The 24,968-nt window shown below is 41.4% G+C and overlaps 1 protein-coding gene and 2 pseudogenes across 1 annotated transcript in view; 1 reads left to right on the top strand and 2 right to left on the bottom strand.

The window, feature by feature from the left end:
• Positions 1–24,968, top strand: part of LOC118716214 (U3 small nucleolar RNA-associated protein 14 homolog A-like) — a 72,091-nt gene that overhangs the window by 20,588 nt on the left and 26,535 nt on the right. The gene's annotated exons all lie outside the window — the stretch shown is intronic.
• Positions 3,097–3,237, bottom strand: LOC118716794 (annotated as a pseudogene).
• On the bottom strand, positions 11,712–13,485 carry LOC118716684 (annotated as a pseudogene).

A 24,968-nucleotide genomic window follows, 5' to 3' on the forward strand; every position in this document is an offset into this window, starting at 1 on the left:
CAGGCCAATGCTCTGTCCACTGAGCAAAACTGGCTAAGGCTGGAATATCACTTTGATATGCAATTCATATATAAATATTAATGAGATGTTTTGTAGTTTTTGGGGGAGGAGTACTAATTTCTTGAAGTCCAGTGTGCATTTTACACTTATACCACATCACAACTTGGATTAGCCACATTTTGAGTGTTCAAAAGCCATACATGGCTAGGGCTCCTATATTGAACAGTGTGGAGTGAGGGGATGAGCATCTCAAAGGCATCTAATCTATCTTCGTGCCCACTGTACTTTGTGCAGTGCCTGAAACACAACTGCTATTCTGTTAAGTAAATGTGATACACAGATTTGTAAGATCATGTCCAATGATCTTTGCTTTTGTACAACCCCTTCCCCTTTGAGGGTGGGTGGATTATGTGAATACGAAGAGAGATCAGCTACTGATTATGATACGTTATGGCCAAAGGGAGAGTACCATGGATGGGCCTGCTCTAATCAGATGAGTCCTGTAAGAACAGACTTTTCTCCGACTGGTAGCAAAGAAAGAAATCAGAGAGAATTGTTCCTGCTGGTCTGGAAGGAAGCCCAAGGATGTGCAGTTCAGGGCGAAGATTAAATTGTGCTCTCTTTGCATCTTAGGAGTCCAGCTTGCTCAATGAGATCATTTAATTAGTATCACTGACATAATTTCAGTCTACAACTAGATCTCAACCTTCAAGCCATGGCAATATAGCATTTTTCTGGTAGACAGTCTCCTATTCCTGCACACTTATCTTAAGTCTTTCTACCTTCCTGATTCTTGAACTTCCCAGTGTTCTTTTCCTCTCAGATGATCCTGCCTCAGACTCGGCAGAAAAAGTAGAATAAAGCAGATGAGAGGAAACTTTTTTTCATTTCATCTGCATCACCAAATGGACCTTAGAACTATACTTAGCATGTTGTTAAATAACACATACACTAATAACTCCTCCCAACTCACTGCGGCCCCTCCCCCTGGCTGGCCAACTGCCCACAGCCCCTCCTCACGGCCAGCCCCTCTCCCTGACCAGCCCCCCCCTAATCAGGTGTAGACGGGCCAGGCTCCCCCGTGTACAAATTAGTGTCAAAGAGTCAAAGATCTTTGTAGGGTGTATTCATGTTTGCTATAGGCTTTTGGATGAATTGAAGCTTCAAAAGTGCTTTAGTGTCAGGGATACTTACAGCTTCTATTTCTAAGCCCCTCCCTAGACAGGTAATATTGTTTAGTTTCCTGTTGACAAACCCTCTAAAGTAGGGGTGTCGAACTCAATCAGAGAAGGGGCCAAAATCTAAAATCCAGCCTAAATCGCGGGCTGAATGGTTTACTGAACAGTCATAAACTGTCATTGTGATGGAAACGCAGCGGAGTGCAGTGATGACAGCGCGGTGTGGGCCACATTGCAAGGCCTGGCGGGGCGGATTTGGCCCGAGGGCCTTGTGTTTGACACATGTGCTCTAAAGGGTGGATATGGTTTGATGTGGCTGGCCTCTTTAATAGGGTAGCAGTGGAGAGAGAACACAGGAAGATGGTGGTTGTGCTGAGCACCTCTCCTTTCCTCCTGATCATTCGTCATTCAGGTTCCTGGTCTATGAAGGCTGGAGAGCATTTAGGTCACACTTCAGTGATTCGGGTGAGGGAGTCCAATCAGGGGCAGGGCCGGCAGGGGACTGGGGCTGTGGGTGGTTGGTTGGCTGGCCGGTCCCACCCCTGATCAGGTCGATTAGCCGCCACAATGCCTGTCATAGCCTTCAGTCATTCTGATCATTTTGGTTATTCTACCATCGGTTGCTTGGCTTTTATATATATAGGTTGTAAGTATGTAAAGAATGGTTCCACTATTTGACAATGGTATATGCTTGTAGGCAGGTGGACTGGTTTTTTCACAATCTTATTTTCAATCTTGGTTTGCTTATTTCACTTTTATATAATATAAAAATAAACTTTTAACTCATTTTGGAATTTGGAAACTTTTTGTTTATATTAAAATCAATGAGATGCTCTAAAATCAAGTTTTAATTTATATGTATTGCATTCTGCAAAATATGTTGACAAGATTATCATTTGTATGATAAATATTTCACAATATTTGAAATGGAGCATTTTATGCCTCTGCCATTACCCTCAGAGAGCTCTTCTAGTCTCATTTCTCTTGTTTTGTCTAATTACAATTTCATTTTAAAAGCAGTTGGGAGCATATATACCCTGAACATTTAAAAATGTTACATTTAATGTATCTAATGAGTTTTAATTCCAGTATAACTAACAAAAATAATTGAAAAACTGAGTTGCTAATGAAGAATGCTTCTCTATACAAGTAATTTACATTCTCTAAAAGAAGTCTGAGTTCATTATAGAAAATTTGGATATCACAGGAAAATATAAAGACTAAAATAAAAACAGCCTTAATCACATCACTTCTTCAACACTCAATCTTGAGATCTTCCAGTCTTTTCTATTTTTCAAACATGTTGTAAAAATGCAGACACATTTTAAAATCCTGCTGTTTTCTCACTGAACATTGTGTTGAGCCCATCGTTTTCCTGAGCTATTTAATACTCAAACAGTGTAGTTTTGAAGACCAAATTGTATTCCATCATATTATAATGTTATAGTTTATTATATTATAATTCACATTGTATATAATATCCTAATATATAATCCAGTCCTATTATAATTTATTTAACAATTCCTAACATGCTTATTTTTAGAAATAGAAAAACTAGTATACACTTGGCTTCAGGCAAGTATGCATGTAGTATTTAGTTTTGGTATTTCCATTCCACACCATCAGTAACCTTAACTTAAATTTTTGCCAAATTGCAGACTTCATAGTCTGTAAACAATTGCAAACCTGTTTTAAATTCAGCAAAAATGAAAAGGCCACCAAACTGTTAGGTTTCGGAAATTGCAGTCTTTCCTCAGGCTTTCTTTTTTACTTCTTAATCCTTTGCTCTTTACCTTTACTTCTTAATTGCTTGTTATCCACCCTTCCCCCCCTATTGAATTATTTTTTACTTCTTCCTTTGGCTCTTTTCAACATGGAGTTAATTTTTATTGGAGCTTTTTTTTTTTTCTTTCTTTTTTTATGTGCCTCAGGTATGAAACAGCTCTGGCCATCACAGTATCAAGCTAGGATGAACTAAGGACTGTACATCTGCTTTGCCTCTGATTGATATAAGAGCAACACCACCAATCAGGTGTCTTCTTGCCCATTGCCAGAGGGTGGAACTTTTCTTCTAAATGCTCATATTAGGAAAATATCAGATATTACACATAAAGCTTGTAGGCCTTATGCTTGCCTACATAGCATACATTTACCTGCATATCAAGGGTGGAACCATCTAGTGAGAGATTGCTGTATACCGAATTCACCACACTGATGGCCAGAATACCAGTTTTTAAATTTACCCAGTGAGCCATGGAGTTGTCATGTGGTCTGAAATGCTTCACTGTGACTAACGCATTCTCTGACTTAAAATAGACCTTTAAGGAAAGCCAAGTCAGAAGCAGAAGTTTGCTTAATAAGAATGAAATCAGAGCAGGAATGTCGTTGAGTGGTAACAGGCTAAGGCAGCCTTATGTACGCATTTTTATAATTAAGGCTAGATGTGGGATTCAGCTTAGGCTGAGGGACAGAAGTTGTGACTCTGAGAAATTCATCAAGCAAATGAGTGGCATGGGGAAGTGCCTGTGGTATGATAGCCAGCTTGCCATCTTGTTAAATACCTCTGCCTTACTATGCACAGTGCACCATTCTATTAGAAACTTCTGCATGAATAGCTTGCTTCTTTTTTCACTCTCCTTCCTTCAGGTCATCCAACGATGGCTCCTGCTGTCCTTCTCCTCCTCCTATGTCTAATTGTTATTTCTCTGTCTTCTTTCCATCCTGACTCAGTTCTTGCATCTGTGGTGTAACATGTTTATACAAATTCTGTTCTTGGCGTAGTCACTAATGTGGCTCCTTCTGGCTGCACTCCTTTCTTTCCAGATGCATGGTTGGATGACATGTCCTGCTTTCTTTGTGCTTGAGGTTGGTAGGGCTAAATGGTGAGTTCTGGCCTTTGAATTATGAACAGGAACAATACCTGTCACTTCTGGGCTAGTGCACTTAATTGCTGGTATGAGACCCTTCTTTTCTCCGCTACAGAGACCAGCAATGCTCCAGGTGGGTGGTTGCTCTGTAGTCAAAGTGCCAGAGTGAGATGACACTGAACAGAATTCCCACACAACTCTGGACATTAATTGGATGAGAAAGAAACCTTTGATATATTAAGTCCCTGTGGTTTGTGGGTGGTTTGTTCTGCAGCATAACCTACCTCTATCCTGACTGAAACAGCCTTCTATTTTTTTTCAAACTCTTCACCTTGTCTCCTAATGAGTTTATCCAAGGTTATGGCTTTAAGTTTATCCTCTAATCCAATGATTTTCAAACCTTTTTTATTTTTATTTTTTAACTTCATGGCACATATAAATTAATCAAAAATTCTGCAGAATGCCAAAAAATATATTTTTGCTCATCTGATAAAAAATAAAAAGGTATAATTTTGATTTATTCACTCTGGAGGGCTATTGTTGTTCCTCTGACTATTGCGTGTTTTAAAAATTCTTGCAATATACCAGTCACAATCACTGCTCTAATTAAAGGAATTCCAAATCTATTGAAGTAAGCTTAATTGATCCCCTGAGCTCAGTTTTCTGGTTTCCTTGTGACACTTTCAGTGCTCACAAGAACCTCAGCTTGAATATCCTACAGGTATTTCAAATTCACCATGCCCTCTAACTTACCATCTTCTTTTCCTTAGTTGCTGATTGCTCCTCTCCTCTATTGCAGATTTCAGTTAATAACATTATCTTTCCAGATTCACACTGCATTTGAACCTTGGAAATGTGCCAATTCCCTCATGTGTTAAGGGGGCCAGCCTTATCAGTGGAATGCTCAATGGCAGAGACCAAGTTCAAACCCAAAACCCAGTAATCAGAGGCACAATAGAGTTGTGTCCATTCAAGTTTCTACAGATTGTTTATCTTAAATTCTTCCAAGTATAAAAATGAGGTTTTCAATTTTGTTTTTAGACCATGGGGATTGACTTTCTCCTCCATTGGTTTGCCAAGAGCAAAAGTGATCATTTTCACCATCAGCTGCCTAAAAAGATGAGATTATTCTTTTCCTTCTTTTTACATTGGAAGAATCCTTGGGAAGGTCGGGGAGGGTGGGAAGAGATCAACCAAAGAACTTGTATGCATATATACATAACCCATGGACACAGACAATAGGGTGGGAAAGGCCTGGGTTGAGGGACATGTTTAATACTTTAAACAACGAAGATTTTTTTATTTATTTAAAAAGAACACTTTTAACAACAGGATTTACAGTATGTCAAGCATACTGGCTGCTGCAGGCTCCATAGACCCTGGTGGATTTTCTGAGCATCACCTTCTCGCCTCCATTACATAGTCTATGAGGAGTTGGCATTTGTCCCCTGAATGCAGCCAAGAAAGGGAAATGAAGGCTGATGTTTGGGTAGTGAGGTAACATCAAATCTATGGTCCTTGAACCTGTGGTCTCCACCCCAGGTTCAGTATCTGTGTCTGCAGTTTTATGGCGATTGCGGATCTGGAAGGCTGACACTCCAGATGCCACCAGGCCACTTATTTATTCATCAAAACAACCCATGATCCAATTGTTCCTTCCATCATCAGCAAAAAAGGAAAATGTGATGAAATCAATCTTTGGCTGCATTGCAGGAGTTAGAAATATATTTGGGATTGGCTGCTGCAGTTGCATTTTAGATTATAATCACAAGAGGAGAACAGGGGATTGAGACTACTATGCAAAGAACAGAAGGTCCAGGGAACAATCCACGCTGGCCCTCAATAACTCTGTAAGTTGAGAAGCCAGGGCTGGGTGGATACACCATACCAAGCACTTACAGAGGCAAACACCAATATTTTGTGAGAGCCTAAGTATGAAGTCAAAGCTGTAGAACCTAGCATGTAGAGAGCAAATCAAGGTCAAGCTGCTAGTGCTGCTACAGAGAAGCTGATGCCATTCTATTCCCTCATTCTTTGTGACCAGTTCTCTCTCTCCTGTCTGCAGTTTTAAGCTTGAATGGCAATATTTATGAGAACTAACATAAAGAAGGGAATGGGGTTGGGTCGGACTTGCTGTTTATAATGTGATCCCCCCCCCCCCCACTCAATCTTCCCATTTAATTGTGGTGACTCATTCCATTGTGGCTGTGTCTGGTGTTCCAGAGTCCAGAACACATCTGCTCAGCGGGAGCACAGGGGACCCCCTGATGTTCCACTAGGGTAGGGATTGTGGCAGCCTGGCCACAAAGAGCTGGTGAAGGGACCTGGGAGATTGCTCACTTCTTACAAAACTTGCAATCAGTTGTCCTATTTTCAAACCTATTTCTGCCTTCAGAGGCACCTAGCATTAATTCCTGAGACTTTCTGGGGATTGAGGCATGAACTGGTTTCTTCTGGTTGATCCTCCTCCTGTACCCCCTTTCCTTCCTCTCCTTGGGTTTCCATTTCCAAAATATTGTGGCTGTCGTCTCCTGTTCTTTTTTCTTTGTTTCTGTAGATTCAAGTTTTATTTTATTTTTAATTTTTTAGAGAGTTTGGGAAGGGGAGGGCACATTTGTGTATAGTCTTTCATGCTTACTGGAAGCCTACTTATTCTTTCTTTCAGTTTTTATTATGTTTCTCAGATGTGTCTTGAACCCAGAAGGTACTCAGTACAAAAGCATAGCAGTTATTTCATGATAAAGTGGCTTCCCTGACCCAAGTTACCCTGCATAAAGATTTCCATAAACAGCAGACAATGCAATATTTATCCAAATTCCCTGTCCTGCATTCATTCAAAATTGAGTGAGCACCACCCTCAGGCTTCGTGCTGGCACAGGATAAAACGATTAGGAGTCTTAGAGCCTCTCCTGGTGGATTTGCGTTTCTTCACAGGACTCATGGCAGTTCAATCACTGGTGTAAGTTGACCTTTTGCCATGGGCTGGAGTGACAGAGGGAGTGACTGTCTTTTATAGTGAGAAAACAGCTGTGCCATCATTGCCTTTGCCAGGAGAGAGAGGAAAAATTGTCAGGGGGTTCTGTTTGTCATTGGCAGGAACACTCAGATGCCGGGGTGACACAAACTATTCCAGAGGTACGATTCCTCTGTTGGTTTCCAAGAGCTGGCTTAGCTTCAGCCACGAAGACCCTGATGGAGGGTCTGAAATTCCTTTTTTGCCCAGCCAAAGCACAGGCTTTCCCCAGAATATTTCATGACGCCAACGGATGGTTTCCAGAGAGGAATTGGGAATCAAGTTGCGCTCTGGTTGCGGATGGCCCTTTTTCATGCCTAGCTACCCAGGCACAGGCAGCGAGCCCGGAGCCAGGTCTGTACCAGCACACCACGGTGGAGCTGTGCATGGGAATGTGCAGGGCTGTGCCCGATTGAACTGCTCCCACCGCACAAGGGGCGGCATCTCTAGCCTCGCGTCTTGTGTTCTGGCAGCTCTTCTCTTCCTCAGCCCTGCCGTCCCCAGCCCCAAGTCCTCAAGTCCATTCGTATTACAGTTTGGAAGGAGCCCGGCCCACCCAGATTGGCAGTGCTGTAATTGGTGTTTTACCTGCCTTTGCCTCTTTTCTCTCTGCGTTTGATCATTCTGATAATGACAGCTTACTTCTCCCTTTCCCACCAGAAAACAAAAAGAAACTTTTAAAAAGAGTTGTGCAGTTATATTTAATTTTCCGGTGTCCTGCTAGGGAAATAAAATTCACATTTTAAAATGTTTTCCCACTTCCATTCCCCTCTTCCTCCCTCCTCATCCAAACAGTCCACACTGAGGGGAAACATTCATGTTGAGACTTGTTTTCCCCCTCAGAATGTTGTTGTGACTACAGTGGCAACATCCTTGAGAGCCGAGGTGTCAAACCGTTGACGTTCTTATTTAAGATCTTCATCATTGTCATCATACTCAGTGCCTGCATTTGTTAGACTGTTTATTTATGTGCATGCTTAAGTGATATTTCTCAGGATAATATTCACAAGGGCCTGGGGTTCCCGGAATGAAAAGTGTTATGTAAACTGAAATGCTTACCCCCCGGCAAAAGGTACCCTCCACTGCGCACACCACCTGGTTCTAACAGCACATATTTGCACAGTGTTTGTAGTTCAGAAGGAATTTTCATGCACATTGTTTCATGTAATCCCCCCTGATAACACGGTGGAAAACACACCAGGGACGCTGTGGCTCCAGGAATCATCCCGCCCTGCAGCCACCAGGCGTGTGTGCCTCTGTACCTGGTGCACTGCTAGCTTTTCACAGCTGTTACCGTGTAGCTCTATAGCATCTGGTCCCAGGTGGTTCTGTCTCAGAGAAGAGTCAGATTAATAGAGGCACAAACAAGCACAAAATAATTAGAGGAATTCTTTTATTTTCTTGTGTCTCCTAGGGAGGGAAGCTGGGCAGGTAATTAATTACAGGATATCTTTGGCAGACTCATGGAGAGGGGGAATGTGTGGATACTGCAAAAGTAGCAAAATGGATCCTGTCACAACTATGTAAACATTTTAGTTAAGGATACATACAATTAGGGCAGGAACTATAAGATGGATTGGGTGTATCATGCGTTATACCATAGATGAGGATATGATTTTTTTGTGAGCAGGAGGAATGCATTGTTGAGCCATTGGCGAAGAATAAGAAAGATGTTTGTTTGCTGGGTCATACACAGCCTTTGAACTGAGATTTGATAAGAGAGTATTTCAAGGCAGTAAATAGTTTCTGTAGAAGAGCATCCTTGTAGAAAAGAAAACCAAACCATACTGTAAAAATTGTGGGGGTGATTTGATTTCTTCAGAGGTCTTGCCTAGAAGTCTAGTTCTTAAAGGAATGCCTTAAATGCAAACCTGTTAATAAACCCAGCTGTAGATGGCCACATCGCGTGTGGGGTAAAACATGGGCTTTTGAGAAGAGCACAGGCCTTGGACAAGCCAGACCTGAGCTTGACTCCTAGATCCCACAAGTACCAGTTTATGACCTTGGACAAACCTTGACCATTGTGAGTCTCCATTTTTCTGTGTGAATATCCACGAATTACAAATGCCTTCTTTACAAAACAGTCGTGAGGATAAAGTGGGATAAAACGTGCAGCTCCACAGGCGGTGGCATTTGTACTGTGGCTTGTGGTCTTTCCCCTTCTCCGTGGAATCCAGGTTAGAGACTCGGCTCAGATCCTTTGTCTGTTCCCCGAAGCCCCAAGTTATAAAGGCTCTCAGAAAGGCTTCAATTTGCTGCAGCTAGTGTTTATTCATTACAACCTTGCTTCCAACTCACATCTAGGTTGATAAATTTGCTCTATTGGATGAGTATTACAAAGAACATTTAAAAAGCACTGTTTTGTCCGGTCAAATGACAGCGGATAACGTGGCCCAGAATCGGGCTTATGTGAAGGATGGTAAATAGGAATCAACTTTTGATTTCTCATGCAACAAAGGAAAAAGGATTGTGGTTTTATCTATTGCACATTGTAAATCACTTAGATGTCTCTCTCCTAATAGTTCTGGGGTCATATTTATGGACTGTGGGGGCCGTGAATGCACGTCCCAGAATCTGAAGTGAGAATCACACTCGCCCTGCATTTCTTTTTATTTCTATTACACTCACTATGGGTTCCCTGGTGCAAAGGGACTGATTTCTAGAGGAGTTCAGCTGGCCATCCTCCTGCCCACAAGGCATCTCACATAAATAGACTCACAAAAGGAATTACAACAAACATGAGTGTGAGCTGGTGTGTTGGTGAAAATTTCATGTTAGAAAACAGAACTCTGAACACATCAGCTCAGGCAAAATAGACATTATTGGTTCACATGACTTGGAAGTTCAGGGATGCCACTGGATGTCAACCCCAAGGGAAAAGAGGTATTCTGATTACTCTGGCAGAAAAGTCCCAGGGAAGATTCTACTTACATGTGCATTGATGGACTGGCAAAGGAGAATTGCACGATTGCATGTCATATTCTATTATTTTCTACTAAAATTACTTGGTAACTAATATTTTATATTGTTTTCTGCTTTTCCTATTCTCTTTTGGGATCTGGGTGTTTATCCTTAAATATTCTTAAATATAATATCTTTTCTAATCCTTTTTCACTAATCATGGCTCTGCTCCTATCACATGCATGTCTTTGAGCCTTTCACCAGGACCTGAGTGATGAGAATATTGATTGGTCAGCCTGGGCCACCTGACCACTTTCGCACTGGGAGGAGAGAAGCATCGTTTTTTACGGATCCATCAGGACCACAGGAACTGGGGAGATGCAGAGGCAGACAATATATGTCTACTCACCCATCCCTGTGTTGTACCTTTATCTGTTGAGAAATGTAATTGTGATTCCCTCTAGTTTCGATTCAATCCTTTTCCTCTCTACCAGCTGGTCAGAATCCTTTCATGATTCTTCCTCAATAAAAGGCAACAGCTAAACAGTTAAAGATTCCTGAGAAGTTACATTATTTCATAGCCTTTACAAATTTAGCAATGAGAAAAACAATCCCCATTTCCATTAAGTTTTCCCAGGTGGAATTTCTAAGTCTTTTGCCATCTTTATAGATCGGATAGACAGTATTTTCTTTGATGTTTCTGCCTTTTTATACTTCAGCATTCCAAATGAAACTGATGTGAAAGATACGGTATAGGAAGGATATTGGTAAGAGAATATGCATTTCAGGGTCAACTGACTTGTGTTCAAATCCCACTTCAACCAATTGCTTAGAGAAATGAAAATAATTTTTTTTTCCATTTATCATATAGACAAAACATTTTAAATATTGGCATGATATATATCTGGGTGTTGTTTTTTTCCTGCCTTGCATCAATTTCTTCAGCTCCTTTGCAACAATATTATGTAAATTTTGCATCAAATCCTACCTGAATCCATGTATACTCTTAAACTGCTCAGTTACATGATCCAATGGATTCCCTTTTAAAAAAATCCTCACCCAAGGATATGTTTTTTTGTTTGTTTATTTGTTTTTCATTTTAGAGAGAGAGGGAGAGAGATACATTGATAGCTTGCCTCCCATAAATAAATTATTTTTACTCTCAACATGGTTGTGGAAAGAGTTAAATTAGAAAACCAAGAATATTGAAATGCCTAAGTCCAGAATGAGTTCAAATATTTGGCCACAGAGAATATAATCATCTTTAAGAGTAGGAGTAATAAGGCTTTTAAATGAGTCTTTAATTTATAAATACAATAGGCATTATTTTGGCTACTGGAAAACAAAGGCTGTAGCATCAGTAAAGGTCTGCAATGTCTCACTTTTGAGGATTCAGTTTAGTGTATTGGAGGTAACTGAAGGTGACAGCAAGAGTTATAGAGATAGGCAAAAATTCACATTTAAGAAACTTCCTATGTCTTTATTTAAAATAATAGTGGTCAATATGATTCCAGAAGTTAAAATGATTTCAGAACTTATGACTTCAGCTTGGCAAACAGCTCAGACTCCAATTTTTATTCTTCCCTATTAAAATGTGAGTCCTTGAAAAAGGCTGTGTCTGTATATATAGATAAATGTATTAAAATAATCAGGTGATCTTTGGAGTTGTCTTAGTGTTCCCTTTATGTCTGTCTTGAAATGACCATGGGGAATTAGTTCATGGAAAGGATTAGTCAGCTTCTTGGTCTAAGGCTACCAGAGGGACTGTTTATCTAAGGCCAGAAAGGTACCAACGTGACATAAACCATACGGAGAGAAGGAGAAGATGAGGGCTTTTCCTGGCAGTTGGTAGCTAAAAATCAAGAGATTCTGAGAAAATGACACAATGCAGCCTTTCTTGTCTTTTTCTTTTCGCATTGGTTCTGGTGAAAGAGGACTTTCCTGATTTTGAAATTTCTTTCTTTGCTGGGCAGGTTGATGCAGAGCTTGATCTGCATTCATCCTAACCTTTGCTGATGCCTCCATGTAAGTCACCTTCAGATGTGTGCTCACTGCTGTCCTTCCTGTGTCACCTGTCTTTGATCATTCACATCTGCGTAGTTACCAATTAAAATCATTGGAAACTCATCACAATCCTTTTCTCTGACAATCTGTCTTTGAAAGTTACAGAATTCTTCAATACTGCCTCTGTGACCGAAAAGACCTATAGGAAACCTTCTCATATGCTGTTTCTCAGAGCTCCAACTCCTCTTGTCCTGCTCTGTCTGGAATACCTAGCCTGGCTGCTCTGTCATCTATCACACACTGCTGTGTGTAGGGATCTGATGGTTGAATCATAATCCATTACAAAATAGGACGGTATGGATTGGATGGTGGGCAACGACTTGCCCACACTGCGCCACCAACCACCACAATCTGGTACTTCTGACCGAGCTGTACCACCAGCTGGCATGGCTATGGTGATGCCACCGAGCTCACCTCTGCCACACCTAGTAGCCACCCACCCTAGGCCTGGCTCTGGGGATGTGTGCGGCTGGTGGGCTGGATAAGCAGCCAGACAGGGGTCCCCAGGGCCTGGAGCTGCCTGGAAGGTCGGTGCATGAGATGTGGCACTCTGGCTGGCTAAGTCCCACCCGAGGTGGAGAAGCAGGGTGACCACGGGCCAGGGGCAGCACCAGCCTCGGGGCAGTGTCTCACAGACTCTGTTTTAAAAGGATAATCCAGAATCACCACGATTCTAATGTGATTCCCAGATTCCCAAATTTAATCCAAGTTTTCTTAACTCTTGCTCCATAAATAGGCACGGTGGAGCTCAGTGCGGGTAATGACCAAAAGTTTTTGGCTTTTGCCCCAAACTGTATGAGTCGGCAAACACTGATCTCAAATCCTGTCTCTCTGGCTGACACAGTCAGTGCTCACTGACTGAAAAGTGCCTCAGTGGTCATGCCTCAGGACCGTTCCTGATGCCAGGGCCTGGGATGGCAGCACTGTGCTCTCCATTTCAAAAGTTGGTATTATTTACTCTTTAAATACCCCTTAGATATCAGTAGTCAAGCCTTTTCCACCAGCTCCCGTCCAAATAGCCCCATAATTCACAAAGCCCCTTCCTTATGGTTATTCAGATATGGCCTGTCCCTTCGTCTGACTCATCAGGAAGGTCTGAAATTCATCAGTGGATGTATCTTAGACTTACATGGAGTCCTATCATTTTCCCTGCCACATTATTATCCTGAGACAGTGAACTTCATAACTAAAACACCAACCTTTAAATAGAATGGAACGTCAACAAAATCCTTCTTGTTATATACTGTGATTCCAAATGTGTCTTATGGTTTTCAGGACTCAGCAGCCTCTGCTTACCAAATAAGGTCATATTCCCTTTTATGATCAAAAGTAAAATGGCCCAAAGTCCCCATCCTTTGAAGATTCGTCCTCTGCTGAGCTTTCCTCACCAATGAATTCTGAGAGTTGAGAGGACACTCACTTGCTCTACATATCTGTTCTGTTGGCCGTGTTTGTCATCCATTCCCACAGTAACCTGATTCTCTGCATCCCTTGATCTCCACATAGATTTGCAAGTGTAGAAGGGGGCTATGAACTGAATTTAATCCATTTGGTAATCACAGCCCTTAGATTTTTTTTTTTTTTTTTTTTTAAATAACACTAGTCACCCCAAGGATGTTTGAGGTGGGTAATAGTTGGACACTTCCATGTAACCTCCCTACTCTGTTATAATGAAAGCCAGTCTCAGACCAGATTTTGCCATGTGGCAAACATGTGCTGAACACACATTCACTAGCAAGCAGGCACAAAATAGCTCACGCTATCTATTCTGGAAGTTTGCTGAAGTTACAGCCTCTGGCCTTTCGGATGGTTCACTGGAGACAAAAGCCAAGTCTACAGAGGCAGGATCCTGTCACCCTCTCTGTCGCTATCAGACAAGGATAGTTCACTTCAGTGGTCCTATGCTGTGGGTGCATGTGGAGCCTTTTAGCACAATCATGTTTCCCTGAGGCTGTTAGCTGCCCAGTTCTGTGGATTCTGACACCCTAATTGTACAAGGGTAGAGATACCTTAGCCAGTTCACGTATTAAAAATTTCCTTTTAAGTAGTCTTAGAAACATCTTCATTACGAATGTTCTTTTTATATTTGACAAAGAATACTTTTAATTTCACTAATAGGAGCCTATTTCTGACATTTTTTTGCTGCTCAACAGGACAGCACTTTCCACCATAAAAACTCATTTTTGACATTCTGAGTGCAAATTGGCAGAGCTTAGACAATTGGCTGAGATATAGATGGCAGAAGCAGCGGAGGATGAACTGCAGATGAGAGTGCCCCCCAACCATCCCAGGTGCCCCCAGAGTTAAAGCTGGAATTAGCTAGCAGGCCTATTTGGAAACTTTTAAAGTCAACTGTTAACATTATTATAGGTCCCTGAACTTCAAAGCCGAAGGCCACAGATCTCTTGGATGCCACAGATTGACTCTGAGTCCCAGGTAAAGCAATCACAATAGTTGGATGTTTTTCAGACTGCAAATGATGACCCATTAAGAGGTCCTAATATGAATTCAGTAGGACACGACCAAAGTTAAAACAATGATATGGTATATATACATATATAGAAATATCAGCATTATATGTAATAAGGATAAATATTCCTTCATGAAACTTTTGTATTAGATTTTTTTGGCATGTGTTTACTAGAATATTATGTAAAATATGAAATATTCTCTAAGTTGTCTTTTTTTTTTTTAAATGTGTGCCAAGAAAGTTGTGAACAAACTCAAGTAGCTGATAATATATTTCAAAAGGTTGGTAACATTTACTCTTTAAATACCCCTTAGATAACAGTGGTCCTACTCTAGATTCCCATGTAGGCATGAGCTTCTGGGCATGGTTCTGGCTGAACATGGCCCACCAACATCAGTGGGCAGGACACTTGGCATCTTAATCTGCAGCATCATTCAGGTTTATGGTGATTTCATTGTAGTCGCCAAGGACAATGGGTAGGCACTTGCTTTACATAGGGTGAGGCAAAAGTAGGTTTATAGTTGTGAATACATGAGAGTTTATTCTTGCATGATTATTTATTAATTAATATATTATTTTCCATATGAATAACTGTAAACCTACTCTTGCCCCACCCTGTATTTGAATAACTACAGGACCAATTCTAATAATTTTGCACAAACCAAAGGAATCTATCTGTTCCAAAGATTCCGAGAGCTCTCTCAACCTCCCAAAACTAAAAACTGCCAGAAACCTCCCAACGGCAGTTCCAGAAAAAAGAAAGAAAAGAACAAAGAAATTCTGTCTTTATTAGGTACTGGCATCATGTCTGTCTCACAAGTATTCTGTATCTGAAAATTCCCCCCATAAACCAGATGTTTTCTTATATATCAAATGCATTGAAAAGAGTGGCTGAAGCTTTTCTGATGATTGCATTGCCTCCATCTCTGCTTGCAGACGGTGACTTGATAGAGGGGAAAATCTGTCATAGGTAACCGAGTTCTGTCAGGTGTTTTTAAGAACTCTCTTGTTGGAAGGTACCACTGCCCGGGAGCGATTATTAACTTCAGAAGGCATTTTTATTAGCCAAGTCATCGGTATGCCAAGATCCTGCATAAGAATTGACAATGGAATTTGCAGGGATGAATAGTCTGTCTACATGATTCTTTGAATTTAAATTCAGTTTTTGCTTAGTAATGTGATAAAAATTTTTACAGTATTGGCTGCTAATATTAAAATATAAGTATATATTATATAAGCATTAAAAACAGTTAAAGAATATTATATGTAAAAAGGGGTGAATGAAAAGCCAGTTGGTTTACCCGAGAGGAAAATGTGCTTAATAATGAGTGGAAACAGCTCAAAGCAGGAGCTCACCAAGGATGGCGGGTAGCTCATTCCCAGAAACTGGAGGAAGGGAATTTATGATGCCCGTGGCAGAAGTCTCAGGGTGGAATGATCTGGAGGCCTATGTCAGGGGTACACAAAGGCACTCTTCTGAGAGAAGCAGAAATTGTGGAGTTTGTGATGAAGGAGCTGGTGAACCAGCGACATAGGAAGTGACTCAGGCTAGTGGGGATGAGTCATAATAAGTTGTGGTTCAGGAACCAAGGCGAGAGCTTGAAAACACCAGGGAGGCCCATCATGCATAGGGCAGCCAGCGGGTAATGGGCGTTCTCATGGAGTGTGGCTGTTCAGTGTGAGATACAACCTGTTGAAAAGCCCCATCTCCTGTGCCAGCAAACACAATAGCCCAATTTTTCCAAAAGACCACACAACTGACACTTTAATTTTTAAAAATCAGAAAATGTGAGAAATGTCTGCCTTTTATAATTTGCATTTCAAAAATATATTTTATTGATTTCGGAGAGGAAGGAAGAGGGAGAGAGAGAGAACCATTGATTAGCTGCCTCCTGCATGCCCCCTCACTGGGGATCAAGCCTGCCACCCAGAGTGCCCTGACCAGGAGTTGAACCATGACCTCATGATTCATAGGTCGATGCTCAACCATCGAGCCATGCCAGCCAGGCTATAATTTGCATTTTTTGATGTGTGCCCTCATAAAAAGTGAAAGGGAAGTTCCAGAATTAATCACATTTCAGTTTTTTCAACATGTACTGCATAGTAAATAATGGAACGTATTACTAAGCTGTTAAGAAGGTCCGGGAACACTGTGATCCATCCTGTTGTGTTGGAGGCTGAGGGAGGATCAGTGGGGCAGAGGGCAGGGAAACAGCCTTGGAGAACTGCAGGTGTACAAGAGGCATGATGATACAGAGATCAGGGCAGCCTTGGGCATCAGACCATCTGCCTTCACGTCCCAGCTCTGCACGTTTTACCTGGACCTTCCTCTCCATCTGTTCGAAATACGGAGCAAGCTCACCTGGAGTTTACTTACATTGGTTGACCTGTGCAGGCCCCAAATCCCTATATGACTCCTCAGATCTCTGCTAGTTCTATCTAAGAAGCATGGAGGTTAAAAATACAAGTTCAGGGCCTCGGCTCAAATAATGAACCTGCCACTTACAACCATGAGACCTTGGGGCAGTTAAGCAACCTCTCTGTGCCTCAGTTTCCTCAATGTGAAATGAGGATAAAATCAGTACCTACATCATTAGGATTCTGTGAGTATAGAATCACTCATAAGAACATGCTAAGTCCTCATCAACTATCATTATTATACTTAAGAGAGGCAGGATAGCACAATGGTTCAAGTAAGGAGTCAGCCACGCTGCTTGGATCTAAATCTTGGTTGTGCAACCTTAGGCAAGTCCCATACCTTCTCTATTGTCTTAGTTTTCTCATTTGTAAAACAGGAATAATAAGAGTACCTATTTCATAGGAACTGAGCAGGAATTAATATGTTTAAGGTTTCTAGAACAGTGCCTGCAGGTAATACATGTTTTCTGCTGTTATGATTATGCTTATTTTGCATGCTTTTTGTTTGTTTGTTTATGCCAAGCACTGCCTCACCCAGGCCTTGCCCATCTTAGGTACTCATTAAGAGGCTGTCAAACACATGAAGGAATGACTACAGACAGTCTAATTCAGTGGCTTTCAGTATAGGTATTGGCTGTCCCTATTATTCCAGATTTGCCAAATACACTTGGACTTGTCTGCATCATATAGGACTTCAGATAAAGTGTAGACATTGTCCTCAGTTCGCCCTCCCTGTCTGCCCTCTGGTGCTTGGTGCCGAAAGGGAGAGCCTCTGTGCCATGGGGCCATGAATTCCTGGGGAAGCGCCTCTCCATTTCTCCATGGGTTCTAGAGAGTCTTCATGGCATTCCCAAAGTTTGAAAATCCAAGGAGGATGCACAAATTATAAACACACAAATCCAATTATCCTCCATTCTTTTCTGTGTGAATTTTTCTGGCAGAGAGCAGCCACCACTGTCATTTGAACGTTGTTCGTGTGGCACTGCTGGGGAAGTGAGCAGGCCCCCAGAGCTGGCAAGCTCCCCCGCTCACCCAGAGGCTGTCCCTCTGCTGCCTGGGTGGCAGCAGTAGTTTGCCCCTTCATAAACATCAAGACACAAAAATAATGGCATGTTTAGTCTGAGTAATACATTAAGGAAATCAATTAGGCCCACATGCAACTTTCTAAGATTTTAATTACAGTACTTAGGGTACCACACTAGAGCAGTTTGTCAGGAACATAATTTGTTAATGAATAACACTGACACAGTGTATTAGTTGGGATTGTAATTAGCTCTTGCTAGCCATCTATTGGAACCCTGATCAAAAGCCAGTCAGCGAAAGCAAACGAAATGAGCATAAATGATAACCTCGACAGCTCTCTCTGGGGCGCCTCCTGGATTCCAGTGTACCCGGAGGGGCCTGGCCAAGGCCTTGTGCACATTTCACTCAAGTGTGGTCTGGGGAGCAGCAACCACCTCACCCAGGAGCTTGTTAGAAATGCAGACTCTCGGGCCCCATCCCAAACCTATTAAATCAGAATCTGCATTTTAAGACTGATAAGCATGTTAAAATTTTAGAAGCACTGTAGGAATAGAAAGAGCACAGTTCACAGCCAGATTTGACTATAACTCCTGACATACCCATCACTAGAGACGTGGCCTTGGGCAATTGCTAAATCACTTTGAGCCTGTGTCCTTATCTATAAGCTAGATCTGCTAATACCTGTATTAGAGGGTCAGAGTAATGACTAGCAGTAACATGTGTGAGCGCCTGGCACCAAGCATTTGGACAACGAGACCCTCAGCAAGGCTTCCTGAGGACTGAGCCTACTACAGTGCCTCTGACCTGGGTCATCTATGTGATGTCTTTTCTGAAAATCTGAGTACCTCCCATCTACCATTCTACAATGAGGTGGGATTAGGAGGAAAAAGATAAAACATTATAAATAAGTTAAAAGAGTTAGTAGAGAATGTATTTTAAAAGATATGCTAAAATTAGATTAACTTGTTTTTGTTTTTTTAAAGTGGCCAAATGCCCAGATTGGAAAATGTGGTTTGGTCATATCCACACCTGGGAGAGTGCTGGGCCCCCAGATTGTTCTGTGTCTTCCCACTGGAGGGCAGAGCCTGAGGCTTGAAGTATCTACACACAGTCCTCTCAAGATGAAATTCTTGCAAGAATCTTGAGAGTGAGATCCATAATTGAGGATCAGATATTTTAGGAAACATCCTTGACACAATATGTAAGTGGATATGTTCTTGATAAAGTATGCAAACTTAAAAATATGCACATTGATGCGATTTCCTCCAAGTGAAATTTCCCTAAGCTTTCTTACCCAGTTCAAGATAGTGCTGGAAGGAGCCCTTACCTAAGCTGATTGTTACACCATATGCTCAGATGCAGGGGATTACCGCTGTGTCATGGCTCATAGAGAAAATGAGAATGTTCTTACAGCACATTATAGGTACCTGAAGGAGTTCTGGGGCATCTATGAAAAAAGAGAGTGGGAAAAAAAAATCATTTTTCTTATCATGTAAATACAAGGGAAATTAAAATTTGAGAAATATATTAGGATTGCATACTAGTAAAACATCCAAACAGAGTCAATGTTTTAAATGAAAAAATAAGTGTGCTTCTGAAAATGCAACTTATTAAAAAAAAAAATCAAGCCGAAACCGGTTTGGCTCAGTGGATAGAGAGTCAGCCTGCGGACTGAGAGGTCCCAGTTCGATTCCGGTCAAAGGGCATGTACCTTGGTTGTAGGCACATCCCTAGTAGGGTGTGTGCAGGAGGCAGCTGATTGATGTTTCTCTCTCATCAATGTTTCTAACTTTCTATCCCTCTCTGTAAAAAAATCAATAAAATATATATTTAAAAAAAATCAAGTTGATGCTTGAAATGGCTATACTCAGTCCTTATCAAAAGTTGTTAATTATGATCTCTTCAAATTTTGGACATTCACCACCAGTGAGTAACTTTACATTAAATCATATTTAAACATTGTTTTACAACTGTTCCAAAATTCATACTAGTTGCAGTTATATTTGAAGACTATAGCAGCTCATCCTTTTCTTATTTAAAAAAATATATATTTTGATTTTTTTACAGAGAGGAAAGGAGAGGGATAGAGAGCTAGAAACACTGATGAGAGAGAAACATGGACCAGCTGCCTCCTGCACACACTCCCATCGGGGATGTGCCCACAACCAAGGTACATGCCCTTGACCGGAATCCAACCCGGGACCCTTCAGTCCGCAGACCAACGCTCTGTCCACTGAGCCAAACCGGTTTCAGCCTATCCTTTTCTCTTATTGATAAATTTACAGTTGAAATTTCTTGTGATAATGCAAATGTTTTTAAAATCTAATTGAACTTTTTTATATCTATCATTTAAAACATTAAGGTGACTAATATGCAAACTGTCGCATATCATTAGAGCAGTCATCATTGAAAGGACACATCCATTATTAACAGGCAGAAATCCCCATGAGAAGGCCATCTCAGGAGCTTAGCCTTCCTGCTGCCCCTCCTCTGACAAAGCCAGGTGGCACCTTAGGCTGTGTGTGCACTGTGCTCCTCCGGAGGACCCGTGGGCCACTTGTCTTCACTGGGCAGTCTGGGCTTCATGTCCAGCTGTCAGCATGGCTGGCTGTTCAGGTGCAAGGGCTTCTCCTTGGCCCTGCCCAGCACTTGGAGCCGAATCAGTGTTCAGTGGTGCTTGTGATACTCCTGCCTGCAGGGACTGTGGGATGTCCTGACAGATTTCGCTCATCTTGGCCACCCTCTGCAGAGCCCAAAGAAAGGCTGCTTAGGCCAGAGGTGACCAGTTTGGGATCTCCAGCAGCCCCAAAGGCTTGGGGGTTTGAGCCCATTCTTGCACACCTGTAGCCCATTCTTGGCACGGAACTTGGCCAATTGGGAAGCTTTGAATTACTCAGTGGCAGGAACCAAGCCATCCTCTTTTTCTTTCACTTCTTGAATCTATGCCTGGTGGGTCCTCTTACCTGTTCCTCTTCCACTTCCTGGTCCAAAGAATGGTTGAAAGGTCAGATGACAACCTGACCTTGTCTACTGTCCTCATCCCACAGGAAGATGCCTGGATACTCAGCACCAGGTTTGGGATCAATAAGGTCTTTTAGTGGTTTGATTTGCTCCACTTCCTCTGGTCATTGTGGGGTGCTGTTTCACCTTGGTCTTTCTTGCACTGTGATGATGAACATCCACCTCTGCATTTGGGGAGCGGAGGAGGAAGAGATTCGGTGGAGAGGAATCAAGGTGCTTCAGGCCTGCTCTGAATTCTTTATTCTCTTACAGGGGCTGAACATTGGAGCATCAAGCACTTACATAGCTATTAATAAATTCTGTCATTTCTTTCCTACCTGGTCACTGAAAATTAAACAGAGTCTTATTTGGGAAGTTTCTATTAATGCAACAACATACATTCTAAAGGAGATTCTAGGCCATATGCAGAAGTTACAGAGAAGATAAGTTGAAAGGCACAGCTCACCAGACCCCAAACCAGATCAAGGTTATAGTAAGGTGGAGAGGATGGAGAGTTAGGGAATTTCTTTAGAGAGAGTGTGGCTGTGCTGGGAGTCCTTCCCTATCTAAGGAGGAAGGTTGAGGGGAGCTTCTCCTTCACCTTGTCAAATGAAGGAGTTTAGGGAACACACAGACCTGTTGTTGTCTGACACCACACTACTGTTCCAACCAGCATATCAGAGGGTGAAACCTGGGCTGTCTAGTTGATGGGGCAGCAAAACAAAGGAGAATTGTTTCTGCTTGGGGATTGGCCTTCACTCTGAGTAGAATTATTAAGGTGGAAGAAGTGGCCTCAATAAAAGATAAGCCAAAGTTGTATTTCTGGATTCCCAAGGGCAGAGGAGAGAGTAATACTAGATCAGCAGGCTTTCGTCAGGGTCAAGGTCATGGCCTGTGAGAGCTATCTGTGAACTGCCCCAGAAAACAATGTTAACTGCCTTTCCCCCCAAAAAACAAACAAAATACCTTCCCAACCTGATAGATAAAATGTTTCTGCTATTTTTATCTTCCCTATCCACCTGATCATGCCTTTCCCTGCACTGAGGGCATCGAAGACTGACCTTGACAAGCTACCACACTCCTTCCCCCTTCCTCCAGCCCCTGCCCTCCTGGGGAAGAAAGGGAAAGTCTTGTTTTCAAAGGAGTTAGCAGCTTTGGTTACTGTTACAGGAGACTGGACTTTTTAATCACTGGATTGATACTATTTAGTTAGCAGCTCAACATATTCATCAGACTTTTGATCAGAGAGTAGTCAGAAAATCACGAGATTGCCTGAGTTTTATCTCACTGAATGCAGTTTGAAGGAAAAGTGTGAGACACAAAATTGCAATCTGATTGCATTCCTCAAGTCCTGGGTTGTTGTTTTTTATGATGCTGCCTGCTGTTTCTTAATATATACTCCCTGGGCAGGGAGCTCGTAGGGATAGAGAGAGCATTGGAGCAAGCCTTACAGGTATCTTCAATGGAGAGTCACAGCATGTCAGGCTTGACAGGAAGCTTTAAGTTATCCATTCCACATGACAGCCATTTTGAGCCCCTCTGTCACACCCCTGAGTTTGAACATCTACATAAATAAGAGGATGCACATCTTCTCAAGACAATTTCCCCCATTTTAGAACAGTACTTTTGAGTTTGGTTTCCTTTTTAGTTTGATGTAGTCCCACTTGTTTGTTTTTGCTTTTTTGTTGCCTTTGGTCTTGGAATCAAATCTAAAAAAAAATTGCCAAAATCAATATCAAGGAACTCTTTTTTATTGGGTCGGCAACTAAGTAATTGCGGATTTTTAAAAAAATCAAAGACAATTTTTTATGGAACTAAATAACTTTATTCTGTAATATATTGCCCATTTTGATCAATGACCTTTTGCCATCTTTCAGGCAGCATCATAATCCCACGTTCAAAAAACTTCTGGTTTTTATTAGCAAAAAACTGAATCAGGTACGATTTGACATCATCATCATTATTGAAATTTTTACCATTCAAGGAGTTTTGTAAAGATCGAAACAAAAAGTAATCAGATGGTGCAAGGTCAGGACTATATGGTGGATGTGGCAAAACATCCCAACCAAGCTCCATTAATTTTTGCCGAGTGACCAAAGATGTGTGTGGCCTTGCATTGTCATGATGGAATACAACACCTTTTCGATTTGTCAATTCGGGCCACTTTTCTTTAACTGCATTGTTTAATTTCGTTAGTTGTTCAATGTAGACATCAGAATTGATCGTTTGGTTGGGTGGTAAGAGTTCAAAGTAGACAATTCCTTTGTAATCCCACCAAACTGATAACAAAACCTTCTTTTGATGAATATCAGCTTTTGATGTTGTTTGAGTTGGTTCACCTGGCCTGCTCCACGATCTTTTCCTCTTGATATTGTTGTAAACAACCCATTTTTCATTGCCAGTTATCAGTCGTTTTAAAAATGGATCATTTTCCTTATGTTTCTTTAGCAAATCGCAGCTGCTAATGCGTTGCGTTAACTGTGATTCTTTCAGTTCGTGAGGAACCCATGTATCGAGTTTTTGAACATAGCCAAGTTGTTTTAAGTGATTTTCAATGCATGTATGTGATACATGAAGCTTCTCTGCAATCTCACGTGTTGTACTGTGACAGTCCGAATTGATTATTGCTTTGATTAGGGCGTCATCAACTTCAACTGGACGACCAAAGCGTTTTTCATCTTTGAGTGAAAAATCACCAGAACGAAATTTGGCAAACCAATTTTGACACTGCCGTTCTTTTAAGGCTTCGTCACCATAAACAGCACATAACTTTTTATGAGCTTGGGATGCATTTTTCCCTTTGTGGAAATAAAAAAGCAAAATATGACAAAAATGTTCCTTTTGATTTTCCATTTTTCAACGAACGCCAAACAAAAACTACAAAACAGATCAAAAAACGTTTTTTACTGATTAACAGCTGAATAGCCAACTATCAAATAACAAAATGTGTTTTACATTTGTACTACGTCTGCAAACCTAAAAATTCAACTGAAGCCATATATGTGTGAAACCCGCAATTACTTATCTGCCGACCCAATAAATATATTTTATTGATTTTTTACAGAGAGGAATAGATAGTTAGAAACATCGATGAGAGAGAAACATCGATCAGCTGCCTCTTGCACACCCGCTACTGGGGATGTACCCACAACCAAGTTACATGCCCTTGCCCGGAATCGAACCTGGGACCCTTCAGTCCGCAGGCCGACGCTCTATCCACTGAGCCAGACCGGTTTAGGCAATATCAAGGAACTCTTACTGTATGTTTCTTTGAGGAATTTTATGGTATCAGATCTTAGATTAAGTCTTTAATCCACTTCAAATTAACTTTTGTGAGTGGTGTAAAATAGGGTCCCAATTTCATTTTTCTTCAAATGATTAGTTTTCCCAACACCATTTATTGAAGAGACTATCCTTTCCCCATTGAATATTCTTGGCTCCATTGTCAAATATTAGATGATCATATGTATGAAGGTTTATTTCTGGGCTCTGAACCTGTTTCATTGGTCTGTGTGCCTATTTGTATGCCAGTACCAAACTGTTTTGGTTACTATATCTTTGTAATATAGTTTGAAATCAGGAAGCATGATGTGGAAGCTTGAAAGATACTGATTTCTGAGTCCTGATATATTCTTCCTTGGATGATGCCTATTTACTCAAGCCTCTGGGAACCTTCTCTGGCTCCCCAAACTTATGCCATTCATATTGTTGCTCCCATCACGCTATATGGGATTTTTTTCTATATATTCGTGAGCACCCTGAAGGCAGGGATTGACTTATCTTATTCATTGTTAAATCCATAACACCAGGTTCAGTATTTGAAGAGTAACAGGTGCCAATACGTTAATTCCCTTCCCATCACTGCATAATTCGTAATCATCACGGGGTGGGCTTCCGCTATTCCCCTTCAGTCTTTTCAGGAGAACACTGGTTCTTTTAACAGATGGATTACTCTTCTTTGCTACAAGCCTCCTTCCTAGGTTTTGCTTTCCCATTCTAAAAACACTTCGATTTTTAAAATTGTACTGAAAAGA

This window comes from Pipistrellus kuhlii, unplaced genomic scaffold, assembly GCF_014108245.1.
Source record: "Pipistrellus kuhlii isolate mPipKuh1 unplaced genomic scaffold, mPipKuh1.p scaffold_m20_p_12, whole genome shotgun sequence".
NCBI classification, from domain to species: domain Eukaryota; kingdom Metazoa; phylum Chordata; class Mammalia; order Chiroptera; family Vespertilionidae; genus Pipistrellus; species Pipistrellus kuhlii.